The sequence below is a fragment of the Trematomus bernacchii genome, unplaced genomic scaffold (assembly GCF_902827165.1).
Source record: "Trematomus bernacchii unplaced genomic scaffold, fTreBer1.1, whole genome shotgun sequence".
In the NCBI taxonomy this organism is placed as follows: Eukaryota; Metazoa; Chordata; class Actinopteri; order Perciformes; family Nototheniidae; genus Trematomus; species Trematomus bernacchii.
The window spans coordinates 1673150-1689076 of NW_022988050.1; positions in this window are offsets into that span (position 1 = coordinate 1673150).

The following is a 15927-nucleotide window of genomic DNA, read 5'->3' on the forward strand; positions in this document are numbered from 1 at the left end:
GCTCTTGGCCACTTTCATTTTTTGAAAGTAGCTCTCAGATGAAGAAAGGTTGGAGACCCCTGAGTTAGGGGAACAGAGAGACTAGGGTTGCAGTCGAATGGTCCAAAAATCAGCTCTTAACGTCTATCCCTATCGTCTATCCCTTGACCTCTGTGAAACGTCACGGGGTTAAGGGATAGTGGATAGGAGAATTCAAAAGGATTTAGGAGAAGAGACTGCGGTACTTTAGAGAATCCGACTGCACTTTCACTATCCGACGTGTTTATGATGCGCCAGCTGCTGTGGGGAAACGATGGAAACTACAGTTTTCTATACAGCGGACTACAACATGGATGTATAATAAGAACGAGGGACTACTGTAAACTCATCTAGAGACTCTGCACCGTGCTCTGATGCTGTTGTTTTATGCTTTATGAACGTGGACAACAGAGAAACATATTCTTCATGACCAAAGTTGGAATTGAAATAAAAAAGGAAAGGGAAACTTATGCTCGTCACCCTCTCCCTCCGGTCCACATTAATACAAATGATCCCAATACGTATGATTGTATGAAAAGATCTTAAAATCAATACAAATGTATTTATTATAAACGTTAGTCCTTAACATCTATCACTGTGTATATCACCATTCAAACATCTTTTAAAAGTTGAACAACCCCCACACAGCTCAGTAAAGACTGTGAAATGTTGACTTTATTTGATCATTTCAGTAAAAACTAACGTTCATATTTCTCTTTTTGATTATAATACTGATGAACGTTCAAAACAAAGCACTTTGGCAAGTTACCACATACGTTTTAAAAAGCTTAATAAGCACCGTAACTTTCATGATATCATTTCTCGGTCATAATCGGTTGTTTCCGTGAACGGCCGAATGTTGTGTGACGGCAAATGCTGCGGCTGCAAGGCATTGTGGGGCAGCATTTTCTCCTCTCCTTTCGTAAAGGGAGGTCCAGTGGTTCCTAAGCTAAAGGAGGTTATAAAGGAAGTTTGAAACCTCCTTTCCTTTCATCTAGAGCAGGGGTCTCCAACCTTTCTTCATCTGAGAGCTACTTTCAAAAAATGAAAGTGGCCAAGAGCTACTTACATCACATCGCTTACATTTATTCACATAGCCCTCATCAGTTGAATTAAGCTATACTTTTGTACACGTGTGAAATTGCAATACCTAAAGCTTATCAAAATAAGGTCCAAGAAAACGAAGATTTCTCACATATTATTATGGCCCACATAATAAGTACATCACTGAACATTCACATAAGTGTCCTTAATCACCACCTTACAAGCATTTCACTCTTTTGTTAGTGAGATGAATGGCACTGCATGCAGTCCACCATAGATGTGTATGCTGGAGTCATAGAATAGAGTCATTTAAATGTTCATCAGTTGGTCTTGTTCTGTATTTAGATTTCATTCATGTCAGAAAAAGCTGCTTCACAAAGGTATGTAGAACAGAACCAAATAAAGCAGACATTTTCAGTGCTGCTTGGTGAATGTTCTATAGTTTTCGGGGTCTACAAGGCTCCAGAAATGTTGTGAGTTTTGCTGAGACTTAAGCGGAACATTATTTTGGAGATCTCCACAGGATTGACACTGAACAGTTGTTCAGCCATCTTTTTCTTCTTCTTCTTCGTCTTGACATTAAATTATAAACCATAATAAATTAATTGTATAGGTCTAGCCTCCCTATATCTGTGTGTGAAAATGGTTCCATCCTCAAAAACAAAAAACTAATACTTCTGCAGTCTAGCTGCAGCTTCTAGCTACAGTCTTCTGTTAAAAAAAAAGACACTGAATGTCTTGAATGCATCACACACAGGACTTGAGTCTGAAAACAGCAGGAGTATTTACAATAGCATTATAAAAACAAAAATAGTGCATGTGGGTGCACACTTACATTATCTGTCTTACTGTTACATAAATCCCATGAATGTATGAGATTAAGTTAGCTTCATCATATCTCAATCAGTGATTAAGTGAATAATAAAGTTTCTATCGGGTCACTATCAGCCTGTCACTCATTATTTTCAGGGAGGGGGCGGGGTTTGGAGGAACGGAGAGGAGACGGTGATCGCGGAAGCTTTCCTCCTGCCTTCACAAACTTTACACAAGTATTTATCAACTGAAAATAGCAAGAGGACATTCATACTCTGCAATCCAAGACTTGATTAAATCCACCAAAAACCTGACATGACGATAACGAGTGTTTTTCAAAAAACACAAATCCCTCCCTGTGTGTCTCTGACGCGCAGCGACAGGGCCTGATTCAGAGCGGGTCATTCTGCTGTTAGTTCTGGACTGGTGTTGGTGGAGAAAGCAGACTGCTCCGTGTGTGTTGTCGCTGTGCTGCTGTCACGTCTGTTCCTTGATCTCTGCGTCACCGACCATTTGATATTCGTGTGACAGAAAAAATTCTAAAATAAAAAAACGTTATTGTCCAGCCGCGGCCGAAAAATCAATAAGCAACCTTACTACGCTATAATCAATAATCGAGCGGCGAGCTACTGAAAAGCTGCCCGACGTGTTGGAGAGCCCTGCCCTAACTCATTTGGGAGTGATTACCCATCAGCCCCGGGGGTAACGCTGCCTTTCCTCTGCACGTTGATTCTCTTTCAGAAACACAGAGAACTGTTTGTATGATGGGATCACAGACACGCTGCAAACGATGTCCGCCAAAAGTCGAGTCCAGTGTCTATGTAGTGTCATTTTTATTTGTTATAGTTTGGGAAGATTGAAAATCGGTAGGGAAAGCCAGCTAAGTCGGTAGGCGGTAGAAACATGTCAAAAGCGGTAGACTACCTCCCAAATCGGTAGGGTTGGCAGGTATGAACATATTTATAACTAGTTTAGCTTGTTCCAGAGGTAGATCAAATAGCTAAGTGTGTAAGGTCTAACTCTTAGAGTGTGTTCTGCTCCGCTCACCGGTCCGTCACAGCGGGTGGAGCTGCAGGATTTCTGCTTCACACACACGTTGCATACCGCAATTTTATTGTCCTTTTCGGACACCTTAAAATACTGCCAGACTGGTGAAGCCATTTTGGCGAGCTTGTTTTGCCGTGCACTGAGAAAAGTGTCATGTATTTTACGTCATCATTTTACGTCATGCAATGGGCTCTCGCGATCCCCATTTTTAGAGAGCACCGTATCGGCCGATTTCGATCGGCGGCTGATCGATCGGAGCATCCCTAGTATCAACACAGAGCGGATAATTACTTGGCTTACAGATAAGAATGTGAGTCTTTGTGAGGATCAGTTTCACTTACAGTGGATCTGTGTGCCTATTTTTTTGTTATGATAAAAATGCTCCATCTGTCATATTGACAGCTTTTTAACAAGGATGTTCCACATAGCCCCACAGGGCATCATTTTGTTTGATTTGGACTCCTTCACAATCACTTCTTTGTTTGGATTGCCTTGAAACTGAAAATTGTGAATTATCCAGGTGCATGGCTTGTAGCTTTCATTTCTCTCTATCTCTCTTGTGGGTATTTACAGTAATATGAGTTTCACCATCCTGAAAGTTTCACAGTATTAAAACCAATGCTTGAATTGGGCCGGTACCCACCGGTTGATGCATTTAACTTCAATATTTAAAAAAAAGATCTTGTGTTAGATCCACTCCCCACTTATAGAAATAGCACTTTACCCCTGCACCCCCTCTAATCTCAGATGCACCCTGAGTCATTTTGTTTAAGTACAATGAGCCTTTCTAAAATATACAGTAAAGAGACAAACCCACCAGCATTATAGGATATACTATGACTTTGAGCCAAATTCTTGTTTTTGGGCTGTATAAATAAATTGACTTGAAACAGTTGCTGATTTAGAGTACTGGCACCTTTTTTATTCCAATTCAAGCACTGATTAAAACAAACATGAGAACATTTAAACCTGACAGATTCCTTTGCATCTTCGTAACTGTGAATAAATGTGACACATTCTCCTTTAGCTGTTTATTGAAATTTCAAAGAAGAAGGAAGCAATACAGAATTCTCTTCCTTGTTACGCCTTTTCTTACCAAGGAAGAAACGTTTGTTGTGATGCTTCTCCAATCATTAATGGACAGCTGTGGACGTGACATGTGGCACAGATACTTGAAACCGAGCAAGATTGTTGCAGAATATTATGTATGCTTTTAATTACACAAACATTAAGCACTGACAGTTTCTATACCTATATTTCAACCATATTTGATGTAAATATCGCTTTATTTTTAATGTTATTATAGTTTTCTTTAAATCGTTTTTTAGTTTACATTTTATTTTTATTTTTATTTATGTACGCACCAAAATATATATAGTATGTGTTAACCTACTTGGCAATAAACCTGTTTCTTATTCTGATTTCGGTCTGCTTTTATGTGTTCACTTTTGGAGCAAATTATAAAAAAATTATAAAACAAACTGGCGTCGATGGTCTTACAAATACTGGGGAATTCTTCAGTATGTTGACAATAGCTTCCTGTTTCTTATCAATATTTATTTTCAGATAAAAAATAATCACTGATAGTGTATCTAAACCAGCAGTTATCAATTGTATATTTTGGCCTCTAACCAAGAAGATACTGATTTCAATACGTGCTTAATCTCAATAACAATGCTACGAAGCCATAAAAGCAACCGTTAAAAAGCTGTATTACCAAGTAGCTGCAGAAAATAAAGTTGCATGATAACAGAATTGTTATTGCAGAGTATATAGTAAATTAATACACCTGTGGCTAAAGGTTGGACAGTACTCTGCAAAGAAGAGGGTGGAGTTGATGTTAAAGGGTGTGCAGCTTCTCAGAAGTGTTATCAAAACACGGATGTAGTTGCACGGTAATAGATATCCCAGTGAGTGTGATATAAATAATGTACGCTTTCAGATTGCTGTAGTTCACTAAACAGAGACATTAACGACATGTTTGTGTTTGGTGGTGAAAATGTCAGAAAAAGTGAAAGAATGGGAGATAAATATCCCAAAATGTTATTATATTTTTTGTGTGTTTGTGGTCCTCTTTCAGTTGAGACCATAGACTGTATATATGTTGAGACACTGTAGGTGAAGGATGCTTCAGGAAAAGACCAAACACTGGATGATCTTTTCATAGTTCATACAATCATACGTATTGGGATCATTTGTATTAATGTGGACCGGAGGGAGAGGGTGACGAGCATAAGTTTCACTTTCCTTTTTTATTTCAATTCCAACTTTGGTCATGAAGAATATGTTTCTCTGTTGTCCCCGTTCATAAAGCATAAAACAACAGCATCAGAGCGCGGTGCAGAGTCTCTAGATGAGTTTACAGTAGTCCCTCGTTCTTATTATACATCCATGTTGTAGTCCGCTGTATAGAAAACTGTAGTTTCCATAGTTTCCCCACGGCAGCAGACGCATCATAAACACGTCGGATAGTGAAAGTGCAGTCGGATTCTCTAAAGTACCGCAGTCTTTTCTCCTAAATCCTTTTGAATTCTCCTATCCACTATCCCTTAACCCCGTGACGTTTCACACAGAGGTCAAGGGATAGACAATAGGGATAGACGTTAGGAGCTGATTTTTGGACTATTCGACTGCAACCCTAGTCTCTCTGTTCCCCTAACTCATTTGGGAGTGATTACCCATCAGCCCCGGGGGTAACGCTGCCTTTCCTCTGCACGTTGTTTCTCTTTCAGAAACACAGAGGACTGTTTGTATGATGGGATCACAGACACGCTGCAAACGGTGTCCGCCAAAAGTCGAGTCCAGTGTCTATGTAGTGTCATTTTTATTTGTTATAGTTTGGGAAGATTGAAAATCGGTAGGGAAAGCCAGCTAAGTCGGTAGGCCGTAGACCACTGGCGAGCCGTCAGGGCCCTCTAGGCCCTCTGTGCAATAGTATGAAGCTGCAGCCTCGGAGGATGCACTCTCAGGACCGCATGCACTCTCAGGACCGCATGCACTCTCAGGACCGCACTCTCTCAGGACCCTAGTTGTTTTGCAACATCGCCACCTAGCGGATTGGATGACTGCAAAAGTACAACCAGCGAGTATTGAGTCTCATACACTGCGAGTCTCTTTAGACATTGTAATGCTTGTTATTAACCATCTAAAAATGCATGAAAATATGTTTTTCTTACTGAAATTACATTATTATTATTATTAACAACAAGTTGTTGTTAATATGTTTTTGATTTTTAATAACAAATGTATTTTGTATGTCAGATGTAAAAAGATAGTCTTTTATATTTGTCTTATCAAATTTGACATACAACATAAATATATATATATATATATATATTGTAGTAATAATGATATAATCTATTTATAATTGTAAATGTATATTGTATGTAGACATACATTTAGATGTATATTTTGTTAAAAGAAAACAAAACTGTTAATTTAGTTTTTGGGAGAAGGGGTGGGGTTAAATAAGTGTAAACTCCTTTGAATCAATTTGATACTGCTTATGTTTCTACAGTATCATAATTCTCTTGTTTCATTTCATTATTATATATATATTTTTTATTGTATTACACGTTCGAAATAAATCAAATCAAATGTGTCTTTGAAGAGGTGCTAGATTACTCAAAAACAACTGTTAGTGTGTTTATGCACCAGGCTGCAAAAGATAAACATGCAATTTGACGAGAGGAATTTCAGTGCAGAATACATTTTTATTTATTGGGCACTGTGGATTCTTCACTGGGGTGAGGCGGGGTCTGCTGTTCCCTCAACCACCAGACAACAGCTCCAGCTGCAGTACCCCGGGAAGCCCTCTTCTGAGTAAAAACCCTGTAATGTTCCTCGCCGTCCACTTCCCCGGTAGCCTGTGCCAACGTCCTTATACAGGTTGTCGCAGTAAAAGCACCTGGAAATTTGGTAGGCCTTCCTAAATTCCTGTTTGTGTCCCTCTGAGAAGACATTCCAGTTGACGACACCTGAAGTAGAATGTCATAAGAAAATTACAATTCAGACAGAAAAACAACAAAACCTTCCTTAATTTAGCTGACCTTACTCTTAGTCAATCAACTTCATAATACTAGGATAGTAGCAATATTACAAAACATGTCAAAATGATGAGACTGTCTGATAAACAGTAAACAGGCAGTCAGCACAGTTAAGATTATTTACAATGAATTCAAATAGTAATACAATGACTATTAAAGAAGCATTTACACTGAAGACAGAACTTATATTAGGCTACTGCTGATTTAATGTAGCGGACAGACAGATCATATTGACATGCTTTTGTCATCCTTTGAAGTTTAATTAATTAGCTGACTATAATTAATGATCAGGGTTGGGAAGTTTACTTTTTTTAAATGTAGGTTACAGATGACTAATTACCCTGTTAAAAATGTAATACGTAATGTAACTGACTATGTAACTATTTGTATTGATAATCTAATGTTAATTATGGTTATTTTATGTTTTTTGTGAGTCACTTTGGATAAAAGCCTCTGCTAAATAACATAACCATAACATACGGTTTCATTAAACAAATAAACAAAAAGGCTAACAGTTGGTTTTGCAGCGAGTCATCATAGGCTAACAGATGACATTTAGCACGTGTTGCTTGTATTGCTGTCCAATTGAATACACCAGAATAGTTGTTAACTTTAAACAAACAACATGATTCACATTACTCACACTCTTACTGTAATTAGTGATTAAATCAACAATTAATATAGGACACCTAGTTGGGCTTGCCAAAATCACGCTAGTTTCATTAAACAAATAATCAAATATGCTAATGAAGCTAATGCTATTAGCATTAGCTTTTGCCGAAAGCTATAGCTAACAAATAATTGTTTTTAGTGCCTTTAATACTGTTAGAAGCTATCATAAGCTAACAGATGTTTGTTTGTATTGCCTTAAGACTATCATAGTTAATGTTAGCTAATCACACTTCATTTCAAGACACCGGAATTGTTATTAATGTTAAACAAATAAAACTTTAAAAGCACTTCACACTACTCACACTCTCTGCGTTGTCGTTCATATTCATGTCTCCTGCTCACTAGGTGGCGATGTTGCAAAACAACTAGGGTCCTGAGAGAGTGCGGTCCTGAGAGTGCATGCGGTCCTGAGAGTGCATCCTCCGAGGCTGCAGCTTCATACTACTCCCTCTGTGAGGGCCTAAGATATTCCAAAAAATAATATTTAAAACATTTAAAAAAAATATATATTTTTTAAATATATATTTTTTTAATATTATTTTTGTTATATTTTTCATTAGTTTTACCGAAAAAAAACTTGATTTAATAAAATAACATTTCCAAATAAATAAATCCTGCGAATCTGCCTGTTCAGTCTCTGTTTGAATGTGAAGGGTTACATGAAAGGCCCTCTCTGCGATTCACAGAGGGCCCGCTATAGTAACTGAACGAGAGAGTAATGTCAAATGACAGTACAATTGACCAATCATATCTTCCCTCTAAATGGGTGGGTTTTATTATCGCAGACTAGATGACAAGTTCGGCCCGCTGTGAAACTTCTCTTGTTTCCATAGCAACAACAACTTCCTGTCAACAGCGTGAACTCGCCTTAAAGCTCCCATGTCATGCTTTTCCGGTTATTACCCGTCCCCTTGTGTGTTATGAAGGTTTTTATGCATGTAAACGGTGTGCAGAGTCAAAACCCTCAAAGTACACCCTGTAGCGAGTAAAACTCTAACACAGAAAATACCTCCCCAAAACGCCTCGTTGGAGATACGTCACTGCCCATTTGAGTCTTCCATTTAGTTCCGGGTACCGCCTGATGTCATGCGGTACCCGGAACGAAATGGACCAATCCCGAAGAGCTATGGCCACACCAGCAGCGGCGTGTTCCTCCTCCAGAGGTTCGAAGAACCGGCATTTCACAGACGAAAGCTTCCAAAACATTGCCCAGTTTGAGGCCGGATATGCACAGCTTGTTTGGACCGTTTGGAGCAGGGGAAGATCTGGGTATACAACCTGTAAGTTTGCATTGTTATTTGTGTATTTATCAAACAAGACTGTTTAAATGTGTAAACTGTGTTGGACTGCTAAGCCATTGACACAGTGCTAACTGTGCTAACTAAGTTGCTAGAGTTTCCATATATCAACTCTAATATCAGCAGATGGCCTTGCATACATGTATCTCATAGCAGGAGAATGTCTGCATTCACACACAAAATACCTATTGACAGTATACTGCGGGTGATTTGCCGGTCAGTCGCGAAACGTAATTACATTATAGCTGGCGTAGCGATCTAACACACGGAGCTTGAGCTAGTTTTGGTCAGAAAAACATTTTTGTGATGCTACGTTGCTAGCGTTTAAATATATCAACTACAATGTCAGCAGATGGCCTTACATGTTTGTCATGGCAGGAGAATGTCTGCAGTCACACACACGGAATACTCATACAGTATACTCCGGTTTACCGTACATTGTGACCGTACATATACTGCATGTAGCTAACGAGGCTAGCTGTATGCTAGCGCAAAACAATGTATTCATGCAAGTTACATTGTATGGTAGCAGAATACCCGTATACGATTGCAATTATAAACACGTTATTGCTAGCCTAATATGAACCACTAGCTTTTGTTCATAGTAGTTTTATTACACTGCATTATAGTTGCCTTTCCTCCAAGCTAACGTTCATATCGTGTTAGCTACCAAGGTAAACAAAGCTAGGTTAGCATATTAGCAGGCAAGCTGTTCATTACACAACTACTACTAACGAATCTAAAACAACTAAGTTTCTCCAATATTTTGTGATTTGCATTTGATTTCGTCCAGCCAGATCCTGGCGGACAATCCATGACGGGGAAGGGATTCTACTGAGGGTGCTAAAAGGCACCGCACCGCACCGGCTGTGCGCAGGCAAGAGGAGGAGGAATGGATGATATACCGTGTATATATGTATATTTATGTTCATTTTGTACATTTCTAAAAATAAAGTTTAATGGAAATACTTAGTAGGCCTATCCTTTCTTCCCTGAATTCATATATAGCAAACCATGATTTGATTTCTCATCAAACAGTAGTAGTTTATAACGGGTAAAAATAACTTACTCTTTGTTATGAGAGTAGCTCGTAGGCCACAAAGACAAGGAGACATACACGAGTTTACAAAACCACGGCACATTTATTGTGGTAAATGCAAAGATACGTTGAGAGGATCGCAGAGTTAGTCTTCCTGCAGCCGCTTTGGAGAGAGACTGGGGCCGTAGTGTCCGGAGGTGTCCGTGATCGTGCTGATTACCCTCTTCAGCTCCACCCCATCGTAAGACAAAGGCCCTGGGGCCGTCACACTCTTCTATAACAACAGTTAAAAATATATATGTATATAAAATATACCGCTGTACCGACGCCATGATAAGACTGATGTTACGCTGAGAGCAGCCGGGAAAAGCACTGACATGGGCGCAGCCTCTCTGGTGGTTGACTAATCAGAACGAGTGGCCGAGCTGACCAATCGGAGCACACTAGGCTCACAGGGAGGGGGGGGCAAGAGCTCCAACGAGTCGTTTAGTGGAGAAAGTGAATACTGCTGAATACACATGCTTGACAGAGATGCTGTATGCGAAACCAATGTGAGTTTGGAAAATTGCACAGTATAAATCTATTTTAGTATACCTCAACAATGTAATTATGATCAGTGGAAATGGCCATGACATGGGCCCTTTAAAAAAAAAAGCATGCCAAATTACACTTAAGACATACAACTGCAACGAAAGTAACAAACACAATGCAATATCATTTTCAATGTCAAAGAACACAAATTGGGTTCACAGGTGTTGTTTTGTGTGGTAGAGGGTCGCTGTCATTGATGCGTTTTGCACCCTGGGCCGTTGTTTTGATATTCCGCTGAAGTATACGCTGTGACGTAATAACTCTTTTTTTTTCTTTTTTTCGAGGGAAGGGGTGGGGGTCAGAGGGCCTAGGTATAAAGCTCACAGCTCGCCACTGCCGTAGACACATGTCAAAAGCGGTAGACTACCGCCCAAATCGGTAGGGTTGGCAGGTATGAACATATGTATAACTAGTTTAGCTTGTTCCAGAGGTAGATCAAATAGCTAAGTGTGTAAGGTCTAACTCTTAGTGTGTGTTTCGCTCCGCTCACCGGTCCGTCACAGCGGGTGGAGCTGCAGGATTTCTGCTTCACACACGTTGCATACCGCTATTTTATTGTCCTTTTCGGACACCTTAAAATACTGCCAGACTGGTGAAGCCATTTTGGCGAGCTTGTTTTGCCGTGCACTGAGAAAAGTGTCATGTATTTTACGTCATAAGTTTACGTCATGCGATCGGCTCTCGCGGTCGCCATTTTTAGAGAGCACCGTATCGGCCAATTTCGATCGGCGGCTGATCAATCGGAGCATCCCTAGTATCAAAACAGGGCGGATAATTACTTGGCTTACAGATAAGAACGTGAGTCTTTGTGAGGATCAGTTTCACTTACAGTGGATCTGTGTGCCATCATTTTTTTTTTGTTATGATAAAATGCTCCATCTGTCATATTGACAGCTTTTTAACAAGGATGTTCCACATAGCCCCACAGGGCATCATTTTGTTTGATTTGGACTCCTTCACAATCACTTCTTTGTTTGGATTGCCTTGAAACTGAAAATTGTGAATTATCCAGGTGCATGGCTTGTAGCTTTCATTTCTCTCTATCTCTCTTGTGGGTATTTACAGTAATATGAGTTTCACCATCCTGAAAGTTTCACAGTATTAAAACCAGTGCTTGAATTGGGCCGGTACCCACCGGTTGATGCATTTAACTTCAATATTTAAAAAAAAATCTTGTGTTAGATCCACTCCCCACTTATAGAAATAGCACTTTACCCCTGCACCCCCTCTAATCTCAGATGCACCCTGAGTCATTTTGTTTAAGTACAATGAGCCTTTCTAAAATATACAGTAAAGAGACAAACCCACCAGCATTATAGGATATACTATGACTTTGAGCCAAATTCTTGTTTTTGGGCTGTATAAATAAATTGACTTGAAACAGTTGCTGATTTAGAGTACTGGCACCTTTTTTATTCCAATTCAAGCACTGATTAAAACAAACATGAGAACATTTAAACCTGACAGATTCCTTTGCATCTTCGTAACTGTGAATAAATGTGACACATTCTCCTTTAGCTGTTTATTGAAATTTCAAAGAAGAAGGAAGCAATACAGAATTCTCTTCCTTGTTACGCCTTTTCTTACCAAGGAAGGAAGAAACGTTTGTTGTGATGCTTCTCCAATCATTAATGGACAGCTGTGGACGTGACATGTGGCACAGATACTTGAAACCGAGCAAGATTGTTGCAGAATATTATGTATGCTTTTAATTACACAAACATTAAGCACTGACAGTTTCTATACCTATATTTCAACCATATTTGATGTAAATATCGCTTTATTTTTAATGTTATTATGGTTTTCTTTAAATCGTTTTTTAGTTTACATTTTATTTTTATTTTTATTTATGTACGCACCAAAATATATATAGTATGTGTTAACCTACTTGGCAATAAACCTGTTTCTTATTCTGATTTCGGTCTGCTTTTATGTGTTCACTTTTGGAGCAAATTATAAAAAAATTATAAAACAAACTGGCGTCGATGGTCTTACAAATACTGGGGAATTCTTCAGTATGTTGACAATAGCTTCCTGTTTCTTATCAATATTTATTTTCAGATAAAAAATAATCACTGATAGTGTATCTAAACCAGCAGTTATCAATTGTATATTTTGGCCTCTAACCAAGAAGATACTGATTTCAATACGTGCTTAATCTCAATAACAATGCTACGAAGCCATAAAAGCAACCGTTAAAAAGCTGTATTACCAAGTAGCTGCAGAAAATAAAGTTGCATGATAACAGAATTTTTATTGCAGAGTATATAGTAAATTAATACACCTGTGGCTAAAGGTTGGACAGTACTCTGCAAAGAAGAGGGTGGAGTTGATGGTAAAGGGTGTGCAGCTTCTCAGAAGTGTTATCAAAACACGGATGTAGTTGCACGGTAATAGATATCCCAGTGACTGTAACACTGGAGTCAGTGTCAGGAAAGCACACGTATACATTTAGCAAAAGCAACTTCAAGGAAAGGAATTTAGCTGCAATTATATTACGTGTTACACCCTGAGAGGAACGTGAGTCACACCGAAAAAGAATAAGCAGTAAAACAAACTCAGATGACCTAATGCTAACTGTAAATGTTTCTTCAATACTTGCTTCATCGAAATCAATTTCAATTTTAAGGACCACCCTAATCTGCAGGTGTATTTTTCTGCCAAGCCATTATTTTTGGCCTTTGTAATCCTTCACTGATCTCTGGGTGTGAGAGCGCAAATCATTCAAATTATAAACCCATTCATAATAACTGCACCTTCCGTATACACACAAGTAAAACAATACATAAGATAACACTATATTATTCATGCTAAAACCAAACAGAGGTAGCTCTGTCCTGATTCCTTGGTATTAGTTTTCCTTTGTGTATATATCTTTTCAACTTCAAGGCGTTTAGTTTGGCTTGATATTTCTGATGCTCTAATTTGAAACAGATCAACTTTCCAACATTTGTGCATTAATAAGCTGGGCCGAACAGTGACGGAAATACTGTACATTATGTCACAAAGAAATCATTAGTTATTTTTAGGGTGTAAGACTGACACACATTTAATTGAACTCTGTGGGGTGTAACCTGTTCTTCAGGAACTTTACGTCTAAGACAATGAAACGTGTATGAATACTTACCCTCCCACTCATGAAAGTATGAATGAAGTGGAAAGTTGTGCATCGTTCCACATGGCTGCAATGCTTCCAGATTAGAATCAAGGAACTTTATTTCTGTCCAATAACGGGAAAATTGGAATAACTATCTTAAAAAACATGTTCTGATTTGTTACATGATGAAATGAGGAAATGCTTTTGGAAAAACGTCCTTAGTAAAACCACTAGAAGTCTATAGCTAGAACATGCTTTGAGAGAAATGCTAACTTTAGCTTTGCAATAGTATCACAAAGACAATGCTAACATGCTAGCATTTAGCAGATGGGGTGTTTTGTTCCTCTGCTCTTTTGGGAATGTATTTCCTTTCTTGTGGACAGGATGTTTGCCATGCATGCTCATCATCCTATTTCAGTATTTTAGCATGCTAACGCACAGCTAACAACGGTTAAGGCTAATGGAAATGTCATTACTTGTGCAGCTAGGCCTATTTATCAATAGCATTCAATAGCAGTTGTAACTTTTAAAATGGTATTAGCATGTACTTTAACCACATATAAATTGTTACATTCACAAGCGTACACGTGTCACGTGTGGTTATGGATAGAAGCCAAATTCCAGGTCATCAGTTGCCAAAATAAAGGTTACTGGAATATTGTCTCATACTTTCCTTACCAAAAGCAGCTTTTGCCTCATGCCAACGATAGGGTGTTTCTCAATGTCGAGGAAAGCTGCTCCAGAGCCACTAGATTTGCAAGTATGCTGGAGATTGGAACAGTACTTCGGCGGCACTCGATGACATAGTATGCTTGAAATAGTGGCTCTGCAGCAGCTTTACTCGCGATTGAGAAACACCCATTGAGTAAGAAAATGTTTTTATGAACCACACAGCTTCCAGTCTTCCAAGACCCGACCGGACAAAAAGACGTGGTGCAGGCACGAAACATCCTACCAATAGAAATACATTGCTTTTAATCGTTCTGTGTGACACGAAAAAATGGGAAAATCGTGTTGGTGAACACGAATCAATAGATTAAATTAATTTTGTGTCATTTTAACACGAAATGCCGTGAGACTGGGTTGCTCATGCTCATGCTGTCATTGATGATGCGATTTTTATTTCTTTTAGCTGAGACAATAATATCTTTGTTCACTTAAAAGGAGTGCAATGTACATGGTTAGTTTGAGAAAGTAAAGGAAAGTCAGTGTGGGCCAAAGCAACATAATTTGTTTTGAGGATGATACACATTAGGGCGTACAAAAGATATTTGGATTTAATTATTGGGCTGCTGCCAAGTCATCTTATACTTAAAATCATGAGTATCACTGTGTGCACATGCCCCAAGCCTTTAACTGTCAAGCAAAGCCCTGAGTGGAAACAACATTTCCATAATGACAGACTAAACAATGGGCAGTTAGTTTGGTAATTTTATGTGATCCACATCCAGTCAAGTTTATGTTATGGGAAAATCGTGTTGATGGTGTTGTTCTGAAAAGAAATGTTAAGCACTTTATAGAGCAAGCCTTTCTTCATGACTTAGTTCATTTTAAATGGGATCGTATTTTATTGATTGGTGATGTTGACCATGCTTGGAAGTATTTTTATGACAGTTTTAGTTATTTTTTAGATAAACATGCTCCGTTTCGCCGGTTCAGGGTGAAGGGCCATTATACCCCCTGGTTCACTTCTGATCTGGCAGCCCTCTTACGCAAGAGGAATCTCCTTTGGGCTACTGCGAGGAAGACAGGCTCTGAGGCTGACTGGCTTCTTTTTCGTCAACTGCGTAATCGCTGTACTGCTTCCATTAAAAAAGCCAAAAGCGATTTTTACTTATCCCAGACCACAGACAGTTTGAACGATCCTAGGAGATTTTGGCATGCCATAAAATCCCTCTCTGCCAGCTCTCGCTCCTTAGAGCTGCCTCCAAACATTGTTGTTGACTCCACCCCTGTGTCAAATAAGACAGAGATGCTTAATTGTTTTAATAAACATTTGATTGCGTCCAGTTCCTTGTTTGACACATTATCTTTTGGTAAATCATCTCCCTCCATCGCCAATAGTCATGCCTCCAGTAGCCACACTTTCTCCTTCAACCCCTTCAATGTTGGGGAGGTTTGTAAGGCTCTAAAGGGCCTAGACCCCAACAAATCAGCAGGCCCGGACGATCTCCCCCCTTATTTCTTACAGCTAGCTGCAGATATTATAGCCAAACCACTGTGTCATGTTTTTAATCTTTCTATAACAAACAATGTCATTCC